Here is an 11,606-nt window from a genome sequence, read left to right as displayed (position 1 = left end):
TAGTCTGTCTAGTCACCGTGCCGCGTCTGAAATTTTCTGCAGGTCTTGATGTCCTCTTTTGTGGTCAAGGCACGCCGGGCTTTTGCTGCGGCCTTGCAGCCGGCCTCGCCATCCGGAAGAGGTACTCTTCCGTTTTCTTGGATCCCTGTTGTGGGACTCGTTCCGCGCATCCTCTGCATCTTTAGGCCTTTAAAAGGGGCTTCTTGCCCGTCCATCTAGCCAGTTGCGGCCACATCTCTTTGGAACCCTGCACGGTTCATGGCTTTTCCAGGGCTGCCGTAGGTTCTCCATCGGAGCCCTGTCCATTGCCTTGCCCATTGGCAGGGATGGTCCCGGAGTCCTCTTTGTCGCTGTGAGTCTTCTTTTGTCCCCGGTTCGCGACGTTGGTCTTGTGTGTTGGTGTTCTGTGTGTATTTGTGTCTGGTTGGAGCTGCTCTGCCTGGTGCGTAGAGGAATTGCCAAGAGTCAGCTGAGGTAGAGTGGCCTGATTGCGGTCTTAAGGTTTTGACGAGACTAGACGTTGCAGTCTAGGGGCGTCCATTACTTTGCAGTCTTGGGGCGTTCATTACTTTGCAGAAGTAGCAGCCCTTGGTGTGGCGGGTGAGGAGGGTAGTTTCTGCTCTTCTCTGTAGCTACGGAGGGGACGACCAAAACTGCGTGGGAGAAGGCAGTGGGAGCGGAGGTGAAGGGGTTTGTACGTGAAGGGAGCGGCAATTCATGTTTGGGTTTGGTTGTGGACCAGCTTTGCTTGGCTGTAAGGCCCAGTAGAGGCGGCCTCAGTAAAAGCAAGCGAGAGGCTTGGATTTCTTAGGGCGTTGCTGAGCGTCAGGGTGATGTCTTTGCTGTTGTGTTTTTCAGATGTAGAGGCCGGACCTGTGCGCCGAGAGGCATGGACGGAGATGCGTGCGGGTCGAGTGCCATAGCGAGGTGGGTCTGCTGCGGTGTCGGTGGGAAGATGTGGCCGGGGGCTGTGCGACTAGATAATGGGTTTTGGTTTTGCTTTGAAGGTACGGGGCCGTGGGCAAAGCGGTAGAGTGGCAGAGGAGCTGGCTTGGGTGAAGAGAGCAACGGTGAGTTGCGTGAAGCAGCAGTTGTTGTTCATGTGTCCTCGAGTCCGTGAAGGTACAGCCGTCCTTGACTGCTTGTGGATTGCAGGTGGAGCGCGTCCTCGACGTGTCAGCCCAAGGTGATGGAGGTTCGGTGGCCGAGCGCTGAAGGTAACGCAGCGGGAGATGGGATTTGCTGGGAGCTGCCTGTCTATTTGGGTTGTCTCTAAGCAGGTCTCTTCTTGCAGGTTCAGCCTGCGGCGTCAGAGGGGCCCAGCTTGGTGTCAGCAAATGGCGTGAGAAGGTGAGGTGGTTGTCCGAGGTGGTGTCTAAGAGCCAAGTGCTATGTAGCAACTCAGCTGAGCGTTTTTGGTTTTGGCAGGTGCTGTTCGGGGAGCGTCTGGAAGAGGGTGAGCGCCTGAGGGGAGACTGGGTCGTCGTGAGGAGGAGCGTGGGAGTGTAGATTTCTCACGGTCACAAAAGGAGCTTTTGGTCTTGGAACTGCAGGTGCCCCAGGCCGTGTCAGCTGCCGGTTCTGACGTTTGAGCGAGCAAGGGGCAGGTGAGCAGAATACCCGTGTGGTTTTGCGATGGGTGACGGGGCGTAGTAGAAGATGTTGGCGGCGAGCGGTGTGGTGCCGACGGCTGGCACTGTGTTTTCCTCTTTGTTTTTTTCTTGCAGATGCTGAAGAGGAACCCCGTGACTGCAGGATTATTACCGTTATCCGCTGTGATTTGACCTGCTTTGGCCCAGGACAGCTTGAGTCGTGGCTCTCTACAAGCTAAGTTGAGGGAGCAGAGGTGGGAAGCGGGAGGCGGGTTGGGGCTAGCAGGGAGGGGTTTTGAAGGTAGCCTAGGCTGTGCAGGGAGAGTCGTCTTTGGGCCGGTGAAGGCAGAGGGGCGTACTTGTGAGCCCAAACCCTGCATGGGCAGGGCAGTTCCAGCCTGTATCTGTTGGGCTCTAGTCTGTCTAGTCACCGTGCCGCGTCTGAAATTTTCTGCAGGTCTTGATGTCCTCTTTTGTGGTCAAGGCACGCCGGGCTTTTGCTGCGGCCTTGCAGCCGGCCTCGCCATCCGGAAGAGGTACTCTTCCGTTTTCTTGGATCCCTGTTGTGGGACTCGTTCCGCGCATCCTCTGCATCTTTAGGCCTTTAAAAGGGGCTTCTTGCCCGTCCATCTAGCCAGTTGCGGCCACATCTCTTTGGAACCCTGCACGGTTCATGGCTTTTCCAGGGCTGCCGTAGGTTCTCCCTCGGAGCCCTGTCCATTGCCTTGCCCATTGGCAGGGATGGTCCCGGAGTCCTCTTTGTCGCTGTGAGTCTTCTTTTGTCCCCGGTTCGCGACGTTGGTCTTGTGTGTTGGTGTTCTGTGTGTATTTGTGTCTGGTTGGAGCTGCTCTGCCTGGTGCGTAGAGGAATTGCCAAGAGTCAGCCGAGGTAGAGTGGCCTGATTGCGGTCTTAAGGTTTTGACGAGACTAGACGTTGCAGTCTAGGGGCGTCCATTACTTTGCAGTCTTGGGGCGTTCATTACTTTGCAGAAGTAGCAGCCCTTGGTGTGGCGGCTGAGGAGGGTAGTTTCTGCTCTTCTCTGTAGCTACGGAGGGGACGACCAAAACTGCGTGGGAGAAGGCAGTGGGAGCGGAGGCGAAGGGGTTTGTACGTGAAGGGAGCGGCAATTCTTGTTTGGGTTTGGTTGTGGACCAGCTTTGCTTGGCTGTAAGGCCCAGTAGAGGCGGCCTCAGTAAAAGCAAGCGAGAGGCTTGGATTTCTTAGGGCGTTGCTGAGCGTCAGGGTGATGTCTTTGCTGTTGTGTTTTTCAGATGTAGAGGCCGGACCTGTGCGCCGAGAGGCACGGACGGAGATGCGTGCGGGTCAAGTGCCATAGCGAGGTGGGTCTGCTGCGGTGTCGGTGGGAAGATGTGGCCGGGGGCTGTGCGACTAGATAATGGGTTTTGGTTTTGCTTTGAAGGTACGGGGCCGTGGGCAAAGCAGTAGAGTGGCAGAGGAGCTGGCTTGGGTGAAGAGAGCAACGGTGAGTTGCGTGAAGCAGCAGTTGTTGTTCATGTGTCCTCGAGTCCGTGAAGGTACAGCCGTCCTTGACTGCTTGTGGATTGCAGGTGGAGCGCGTCCTCGACGTGTCGGCCCAAGGTGATGGAGGTTCGGTGGCCGAGCGCTGAAGGTAACGCAGCGGGAGATGGGATTCGCTGGGAGCTGCCTGTCTATTTGGGTTGTGTCTAAGCAGGTCTCTTCTTGCAGGTTCAGCCTGCGGCGTCAGAGGGGCCCAGCTTGGTGTCAGCAAACGGCTTGAGAAGGTGAGGTGGTTGTCCGAGGTGGTGTCTAAGAGCCAAGTGCTATGTAGCAACTCAGCTGAGCGTTTTTGGTTTTGGCAGGTGCTGTTCGGGGAGCGTCTGGAAGAGGGTGAGCGCCTGAGGGGAGACTGGGTCGTCGTGAGGAGGAGCGTGGGAGTGTAGATTTCTCATGGTCACAAAAGGAGCTTTTGGTCTTGGAACTGCAGGTGCCCCAGGCCGTGTCAGCTGCCGGTTCTGACGTTTGAGCGAGCAAGGGGCAGGTGAGCAGAATGCCCGTGTGGTTTTGCGATGGGTGATGGGGCGTAGTAGAAGATGTTGGCGGCGAGCGGTGTGGTGCCGACGGCTGGCACTGTGTTTTCCTCTTTGTTTTTTTCTTGCAGATGCTGAAGAGGAACCCCGTGACTGCAGGATTATTTCCGTTAGCCGCTGTGATTTGAGGTGCTTTGGCCCAGGACAGCTTGAGTCGTGGCCCGCTGCAAGCTAAGTTGAGGGAGCAGAGGTGGGAAGTGGGAGGTGGGTTGGGGCTAGCAGGGAGGGGTTTTGAAGGTAGCCTAGGCTGTGCAGGGAGAGTCGTCTTTGGGCCGGTGAAGGCAGAGGGGCGTACTTGTGAGCCCAAACCCTGCATGGGCAGGGCAGTTCCAGCCTGTATCTGTTGGGCTCTAGTCTGTCTAGTCACCGTGCCGCGTCTGAAATTTTCTGCAGGTCTTGATGTCCTCTTTTGTGGTCAAGGCACGCTGGGCTTTTGCTGCGGCCTTGCAGCCGGCCTCGCCATCCGGAAGAGGTACTCTTCCGTTTTCTTGGATCCCTGTTGTGGGACTCGTTCCGCGCATCCTCTGCATCTTTAGGCCTTTATAAGGGGCTTCTTGCCCGTCCATCTAGCCAGTTGCGGCCACATCTCTTTGGAACCCTGCACGGTTCATGGCTTTTCCAGGGCTGCCGTAGGTTCTCCCTCGGAGCCCTGTCCATTGCCTTGCCCATTGGGAGGGATGGTCCCGGAGTCCTCTTTGTCGCTGTGAGTCTTCATTTGTCCCCGGTTCGCGACGTTGGTCTTGTTTGCTGGTGTTCTGTGTGTATTTGTGTCTGGTTGGAGCTGCTCTGCCTGGTGCGTAGAGGAATTGCTAAGGGTCAGCCGAGGTAGAGTGGCCTGATTGCGGGCTTAAGGTTTTGACGAGACTAGACGTTGCAGTCTAGGGGCGTCCATTACTTTGCAGTCTTGGGGCGTCCATTACTTTGCAGAAGTAGCAGCCCTTGGTGTGGCGGCTGAGGAGGGTAGTTTCTGCTCTTCTCTGTAGCTACGGAGGGGACGACCAAAACTGCGTGGGAGAAGGCAGTGGGAGCGGAGGCGAAGGGGTTTGTACGTGAAGGGAGCGGCAATTCATGTTTGGGTTTGGTTGTGGACCAGCTTTGCTTGGCTGTAAGGCCCAGTAGAGGCGGCCTCAGTAAAAGCAAGCGAGAGGCTTGGATTTCTTAGGGCGTTGCTGAGCGTCAGGGTGATGTCTTTGCTGTTGTGTTTTTCAGATGTAGAGGCCGGACCTGAGCGCCGAGAGGCACGGACGGAGATGCGTGCGGGTCGAGTGCCATAGCGAGGTGGGTCTGCTGCGGTGTCGGTGGGAAGATGTGGCCGGGGGCTGTGCGACTAGATAATGGGTTTTGGTTTTGCTTTGAAGGTACGGGGCCGTGGGCAAAGCAGTAGAGTGGCAGAGGAGCTGGCTTGGGTGAAGAGAGCAACGGTGAGTTGCGTGAAGCAGCAGTTGTTGTTCATGTGTCCTCGAGTCCGTGAAGGTACAGCCGTCCTTGACTGCTTGTGGATTGCAGGTGGAGCGCGTCCTCGACGTGTCGGCCCAAGGTGATGGAGGTTCGGTGGCCGAGCGCTGAAGGTAACGCAGCGGGAGATGGGATTTGCTGGGAGCTGCCTGTCTATTTGGGTTGTCTCTAAGCAGGTCTCTTCTTGCAGGTTCAGCCTGCGGCGTCAGAGGGGCCCAGCTTGGTGTCAGCAAACGGCGTGAGAAGGTGAGGTGGTTGTCCGAGGTGGTGTCTAAGAGCCAAGTGCTATGTAGCAACTCAGCTGAGCGTTTTTGGTTTTGGCAGGTGCTGTTCGGGGAGCGTCTGGAAGAGGGTGAGCGCCTGAGGCGAGACTGGGTCGTCGTGAGGAGGAGCGTGGGAGTGTAGATTTCTCATGGTCACAAAAGGAGCTTTTGGTCTTGGAACTGCAGGTGCCCCAGGCCGTGTCAGCTGCCGGTTCTGACGTTTGAGCGAGCAAGGGGCAGGTGAGCAGAATGCCCGTGTGGTTTTGCGATGGGTGATGGGGCGTAGTAGAAGATGTTGGCGGCAAGCGGTGTGGTGCCGACGGCTGGCACTGTGTTTTCCTCTTTGTTTTTTTCTTGCAGATGCTGAAGAGGAACCCCGTGACTGCAGGATTATTTCCGTTAGCCGCTGTGATTTGAGGTGCTTTGGCCCAGGACAGCTTGAGTCGTGGCCCGCTGCAAGCTAAGTTGAGGGAGCAGAGGTGGGAAGTGGGAGGTGGGTTGGGGCTAGCAGGGAGGGGTTTTGAAGGTAGCCTAGGCTGTGCAGGGAGAGTCGTCTTTGGGCCGGTGAAGGCAGAGGGGCGTACTTGTGAGCCCAAACCCTGCATGGGCAGGGCAGTTCCAGCCTGTATCTGTTGGGGTCTAGTCTGTCTAGTCACCGTGCCGCGTCTGAAATTTTCTGCAGGTCTTGATGTCCTCTTTTGTGGTCAAGGCACGCTGGGCTTTTGCTGCGGCCTTGCAGCCGGCCTCGCCATCCGGAAGAGGTACTCTTCCGTTTTCTTGGATCCCTGTTGTGGGACTCGTTCCGCGCATCCTCTGCATCTTTAGGCCTTTAAAAGGGGCTTCTTGCCCGTCCATCTAGCCAGTTGCGGCCACATCTCTTTGGAACCCTGCACGGTTCATGGCTTTTCCAGGGCTGCCGTAGGTTCTCCCTCGGAGCCCTGTCCATTGCCTTGCCCATTGGCAGGGATGGTCCCGGAGTCCTCTTTGTCGCTGTGAGTCTTCATTTGTCCCCGGTTCGCGACGTTGGTCTTGTTTGCTGGTGTTCTGTGTGTATTTGTGTCTGGTTGGAGCTGCTCTGCCTGGTGCGTAGAGGAATTGCTAAGAGTCAGCCGAGGTAGAGTGGCCTGATTGCGGGCTTAAGGTTTTGACGAGACTAGACGTTGCAGTCTAGGGGCGTCCATTACTTTGCAGTCTTGGGGCGTCCATTACTTTGCAGAAGTAGCAGCCCTTGGTGTGGCGGCTGAGGAGGGTAGTTTCTGCTCTTCTCTGTAGCTACGGAGGGGACGACCAAAACTGCGTGGGAGAAGGCAGTGGGAGCGGAGGCGAAGGGGTTTGTACGTGAAGGGAGCGGCAATTCATGTTTGGGTTTGGTTGTGGACCAGCTTTGCTTGGCTGTAAGGCCCAGTAGAGGCGGCCTCAGTAAAAGCAAGCGAGAGGCTTGGATTTCTTAGGGCGTTGCTGAGCGTCAGGGTGATGTCTTTGCTGTTGTGTTTTTCAGATGTAGAGGCCGGACCTGAGCTCCGAGAGGCACGGACGGAGATGCATGCGGGTCGAGTGTCATAGCGAGGTGGGTCTGCTGCGGTGTCGGTGGGAAGATGTGGCCGGGGGCTGTGCGACTAGATAATGGGTTTTGGTTTTGCTTTGAAGGTACGGGGCCGTGGGCAAAGCAGTAGAGTGGCAGAGGAGCTGGCTTGGGTGAAGAGAGCAACGGTGAGTTGCGTGAAGCAGCAGTTGTTGTTCATGTGTCCTCGAGTCCGTGAAGGTACAGCCGTCCTTGACTGCTTGTGGATTGCAGGTGGAGCGCGTCCTCGACGTGTCGGCCCAAGGTGATGGAGGTTCGGTGGCCGAGCGCTGAAGGTAACGCAGCGGGAGATGGGATTTGCTGGGAGCTGCCTGTCTATTTGGGTTGTCTCTAAGCAGGTCTCTTCTTGCAGGTTCAGCCTGCGGCGTCAGAGGGGCCCAGCTTGGTGTCAGCAAACGGCGTGAGAAGGTGAGGTGGTTGTCCGAGGTGGTGTCTAAGAGCCAAGTGCTATGTAGCAACTCAGCTGAGCGTTTTTGGTTTTGGCAGGTGCTGTTCGGGGAGCGTCTGGAAGAGGGTGAGCGCCTGAGGGGAGACTGGGTCGTCGTGAGGAGGAGCGTGGGAGTGTAGATTTCTCATGGTCACAAAAGGAGCTTTTGGTCTTGGAACTGCAGGTGCCCCAGGCCGTGTCAGCTGCCGGTTCTGACGTTTGAGCGAGCAAGGGGCAGGTGAGCAGAATGCCCGTGTGGTTTTGCGATGGGTGATGGGGCGTAGTAGAAGATGTTGGCGGCGAGCGGTGTGGTGCCGACGGCTGGCACTGTGTTTTCCTCTTTGTTTTTTTCTTGCAGATGCTGAAGAGGAACCCCGTGACTGCAGGATTATTACCGTTATCCGCTGTGATTTGAGCTGCTTTGGCCCAGGACAGCTTGAGTCGTGGCCCTCTGCAAGCTAAGTTGAGGGAGCAGAGGTGGGAAGCGGGAGGCGGGTTGGGGCTAGCAGGGAGGGGTTTTGAAGGTAGCCTAGGCTGTGCAGGGAGAGTCGTCTTTGGGCCGGTGAAGGCAGAGGGGCGTACTTGTGAGCCCAAACCCTGCATGGGCAGGGCAGTTCCAGCCTGTATCTGTTGGGCTCTAGTCTGTCTAGTCACCGTGCCGCGTCTGAAATTTTCTGCAGGTCTTGATGTCCTCTTTTGTGGTCAAGGCACGCCGGGCTTTTGCTGCGGCCTTGCAGCCGGCCTCGCCATCCGGAAGAGGTACTCTTCCGTTTTCTTGGATCCCTGTTGTGGGACTCGTTCCGCGCATCCTCTGCATCTTTAGGCCTTTATAAGGGGCTTCTTGCCCGTCCATCTAGCCAGTTGCGGCCACATCTCTTTGGAACCCTGCACGGTTCATGGCTTTTCCAGGGCTGCCGTAGGTTCTCCCTCGGAGCCCTGTCCATTGCCTTGCCTATTGGCAGGGATGGTCCCGGAGTCCTCTTTGTCGCTGTGAGTCTTCATTTGTCCCCGGTTCGCGACGTTGGTCTTGTGTGCTGGTGTTCTGTGTGTATTTGTGTCTGGTTGGAGCTGCTCTGCCTGGTGCGTAGAGGAATTGCTAAGAGTCAGCCGAGGTAGAGTGGCCTGATTGCAGTCTTAAGGTTTTGACGAGACTAGACGTTGCAGTCTAGGGGCGTCCATTACATTGCAGTCTTGGGGCGTCCATTACTTTGCAGAAGTAGCAGCCCTTGGTGTGGCGGCTGAGGAGGGTAGTTTCTGCTCTTCTCTGTAGCTACGGAGGGGACGACCAAAACTGCGTGGGAGAAGGCAGTGGGAGCGGAGGCGAAGGGGTTTGTACGTGAAGGGAGCGGCAATTCTTGTTTGGGTTTGGTTGTGGACCAGCTTTGCTTGGCTGTAAGGCCCAGTAGAGGCGGCCTCAGTAAAAGCAAGCGAGAGGCTTGGATTTCTTAGGGCGTTGCTGAGCGTCAGGGTGATGTCTTTGCTGTTGTGTTTTTCAGATGTAGAGGCCGGACCTGTGCGCCGAGAGGCACGGACGGAGATGCGTGCGGGTCGAGTGCCATAGCGAGGTGGGTCTGCTGCGGTGTCGGTGGGAAGATGTGGCCGGGGGCTGTGCGACTAGATAATGGGTTTTGGTTTTGCTTTGAAGGTACGGGGCCGTGGGCAAAGCAGTAGAGTGGCAGAGGAGCTGGCTTGGGTGAAGAGAGCAACGGTGAGTTGCGTGAAGCAGCAGTTGTTGTTCATGTGTCCTCGAGTCCGTGAAGGTACAGCCGTCCTTGACTGCTTGTGGATTGCAGGTGGAGCGCGTCCTCGATGTGTCAGCCCAAGGTGATGGAGGTTCGGTGGCCGAGCGCTGAAGGTAACGCAGCGGGAGATGGGATTCGCTGGGAGCTGCCTGTCTATTTGGGTTGTCTCTAAGCAGGTCTCTTCTTGCAGGTTCAGCCTGCGGCGTCAGAGGGGCCCAGCTTGGTGTCAGCAAACGGCTTGAGAAGGTGAGGTGGTTGTCCGAGGTGGTGTCTAAGAGCCAAGTGCTATGTAGCAACTCAGCTGAGCGTTTTTGGTTTTGGCAGGTGCTGTTCGGGGAGCGTCTGGAAGAGGGTGAGCGCCTGAGGGGAGACTGGGTCGTCGTGAGGAGGAGCGTGGGAGTGTAGATTTCTCACGGTCACAAAAGGAGCTTTTGGTCTTGGAACTGCAGGTGCCCCAGGCCGTGTCAGCTGCCGGTTCTGACGTTTGAGCGAGCAAGGGGCAGGTGAGCAGAATACCCGTGTGGTTTTGCGATGGGTGACGGGGCGTAGTAGAAGATGTTGGCGGCGAGCGGTGTGGTGCCGACGGCTGGCACTGTGTTTTCCTCTTTGATTTTTCTTGCAGATGCTGAAGAGGAACCCCGTGACTGCAGGATTATTACCGTTATCCGCTGTGATTTGAGCTGCTTTGGCCCAGGACAGCTTGAGTCGTGGCCCTCTGCAAGCTAAGTTGAGGGAGCAGAGGTGGGAAGCGGGAGGCGGGTTGGGGCTAGCAGGGAGGGGTTTTGAAGGTAGCCTAGGCTGTGCAGGGAGAGTCGTCTTTGGGCCGGTGAAGGCAGAGGGGCGTACTTGTGAGCCCAAACCCTGCATGGGCAGGGCAGTTCCAGCCTGTATCTGTTGGGCTCTAGTCTGTCTAGTCACCGTGCCGCGTCTGAAATTTTCTGCAGGTCTTGATGTCCTCTTTTGTGGTCAAGGCACGCCGGGCTTTTGCTGCGGCCTTGCAGCCGGCCTCGCCATCCGGAAGAGGTACTCTTCCGTTTTCTTGGATCCCTGTTGTGGGACTCGTTCCGCGCATCCTCTGCATCTTTAGGCCTTTAAAAGGGGCTTCTTGCCCGTCCATCTAGCCAGTTGCGGCCACATCTCTTTGGAACCCTGCACGGTTCATTGCTTTTCCAGGGCTGCCGTAGGTTCTCCCTTGGAGCCCTGTCCATTGCCTTGCCTATTGGCAGGGATGGTCCCGGAGTCCTCTTTGTCGCTGTGAGTCTTCATTTGTCCCCGGTTCACGACGTTGGTCTTGTGTGTTGGTGTTCTGTGTGTATTTGTGTCTGGTTGGAGCTGCTCTGCCTGGTGCGTAGAGGAATTGCTAAGAGTCAGCCGAGGTAGAGTGGCCTGATTTGCAGGCTTAAGGTTTTCCCGAGACTAGACGTTGCAGTCTAGGGGCGTCCATTACTTTGCAGTCTTGGGGCGTCCATTACTTTGCAGAAGAAGCAGCCCTTGGTGTGGCGGGTGAGGAGGGTAGTTTCTGCTACTCTCTGTAGCTACGGAGGGGACGACCAAAACTGTGTGGGAGAAGGCAGTGGGAGCGGTGGCGAAGGGGTTTGTACGTGAAGGGAGCGGCAATTCTTGTTTGGGTTTGGTTGTGGACCAGCTTTGCTTGGCTGTAAGGCCCAGTAGAGGCGGCCTCAGTAAAAGCAAGCGAGAGGCTTGGATTTCTTAGGGCGTTGCTGAGCGTCAGGGTGATGTCTTTGCTGTTGTGTTTTTCAGATGTAGAGGCCGGACCTGTGCGCCGAGAGGCACGGACGGAGATGCGTGCGGGTCGAGTGCCATAGCGAGGTGGGTCTGCTGCGGTGTCGGTGGGAAGATGTGGCCGGGGGCTGTGCGACTAGATAATGGGTTTTGGTTTTGCTTTGAAGGTACGGGGCCGTGGGCAAAGCAGTAGAGTGGCAGAGGAGCTGGCTTGGGTGAAGAGAGCAACGGTGAGTTGCGTGAAGCAGCAGTTGTTGTTCATGTGTCCTCGAGTCCGTGAAGGTACAGCCGTCCTTGACTGCTTGTGGATTGCAGGTGGAGCGCGTCCTCGACGTGTCAGCCCAAGGTGATGGAGGTTCGGTGGCCGAGCGCTGAAGGTAACGCAGCGGGAGATGGGATTCGCTGGGAGCTGCCTGTCTATTTGGGTTGTCTCTAAGCAGGTCTCTTCTTGCAGGTTCAGCCTGCGGCGTCAGAGGGGCCCAGCTTGGTGTCAGCAAACGGCTTGAGAAGGTGAGGTGGTTGTCCGAGGTGGTGTCTAAGAGCCAAGTGCTATGTAGCAACTCAGCTGAGCGTTTTTGGTTTTGGCAGGTGCTGTTCGGGGAGCGTCTGGAAGAGGGTGAGCGCCTGAGGCGAGACTGGGTCGTCGTGAGGAGGAGCGTGGGAGTGTAGATTTCTCATGGTCACAAAAGGAGCTTTTGGTCTTGGAACTGCAGGTGCCCCAGGCCGTGTCA

This window comes from Phaenicophaeus curvirostris, unplaced genomic scaffold (genome assembly GCF_032191515.1).
Source record: "Phaenicophaeus curvirostris isolate KB17595 unplaced genomic scaffold, BPBGC_Pcur_1.0 scaffold_417, whole genome shotgun sequence".
NCBI classification, from domain to species: Eukaryota; Metazoa; Chordata; class Aves; order Cuculiformes; family Cuculidae; genus Phaenicophaeus; species Phaenicophaeus curvirostris.
This window is presented reverse-complemented; position numbering follows the sequence as displayed.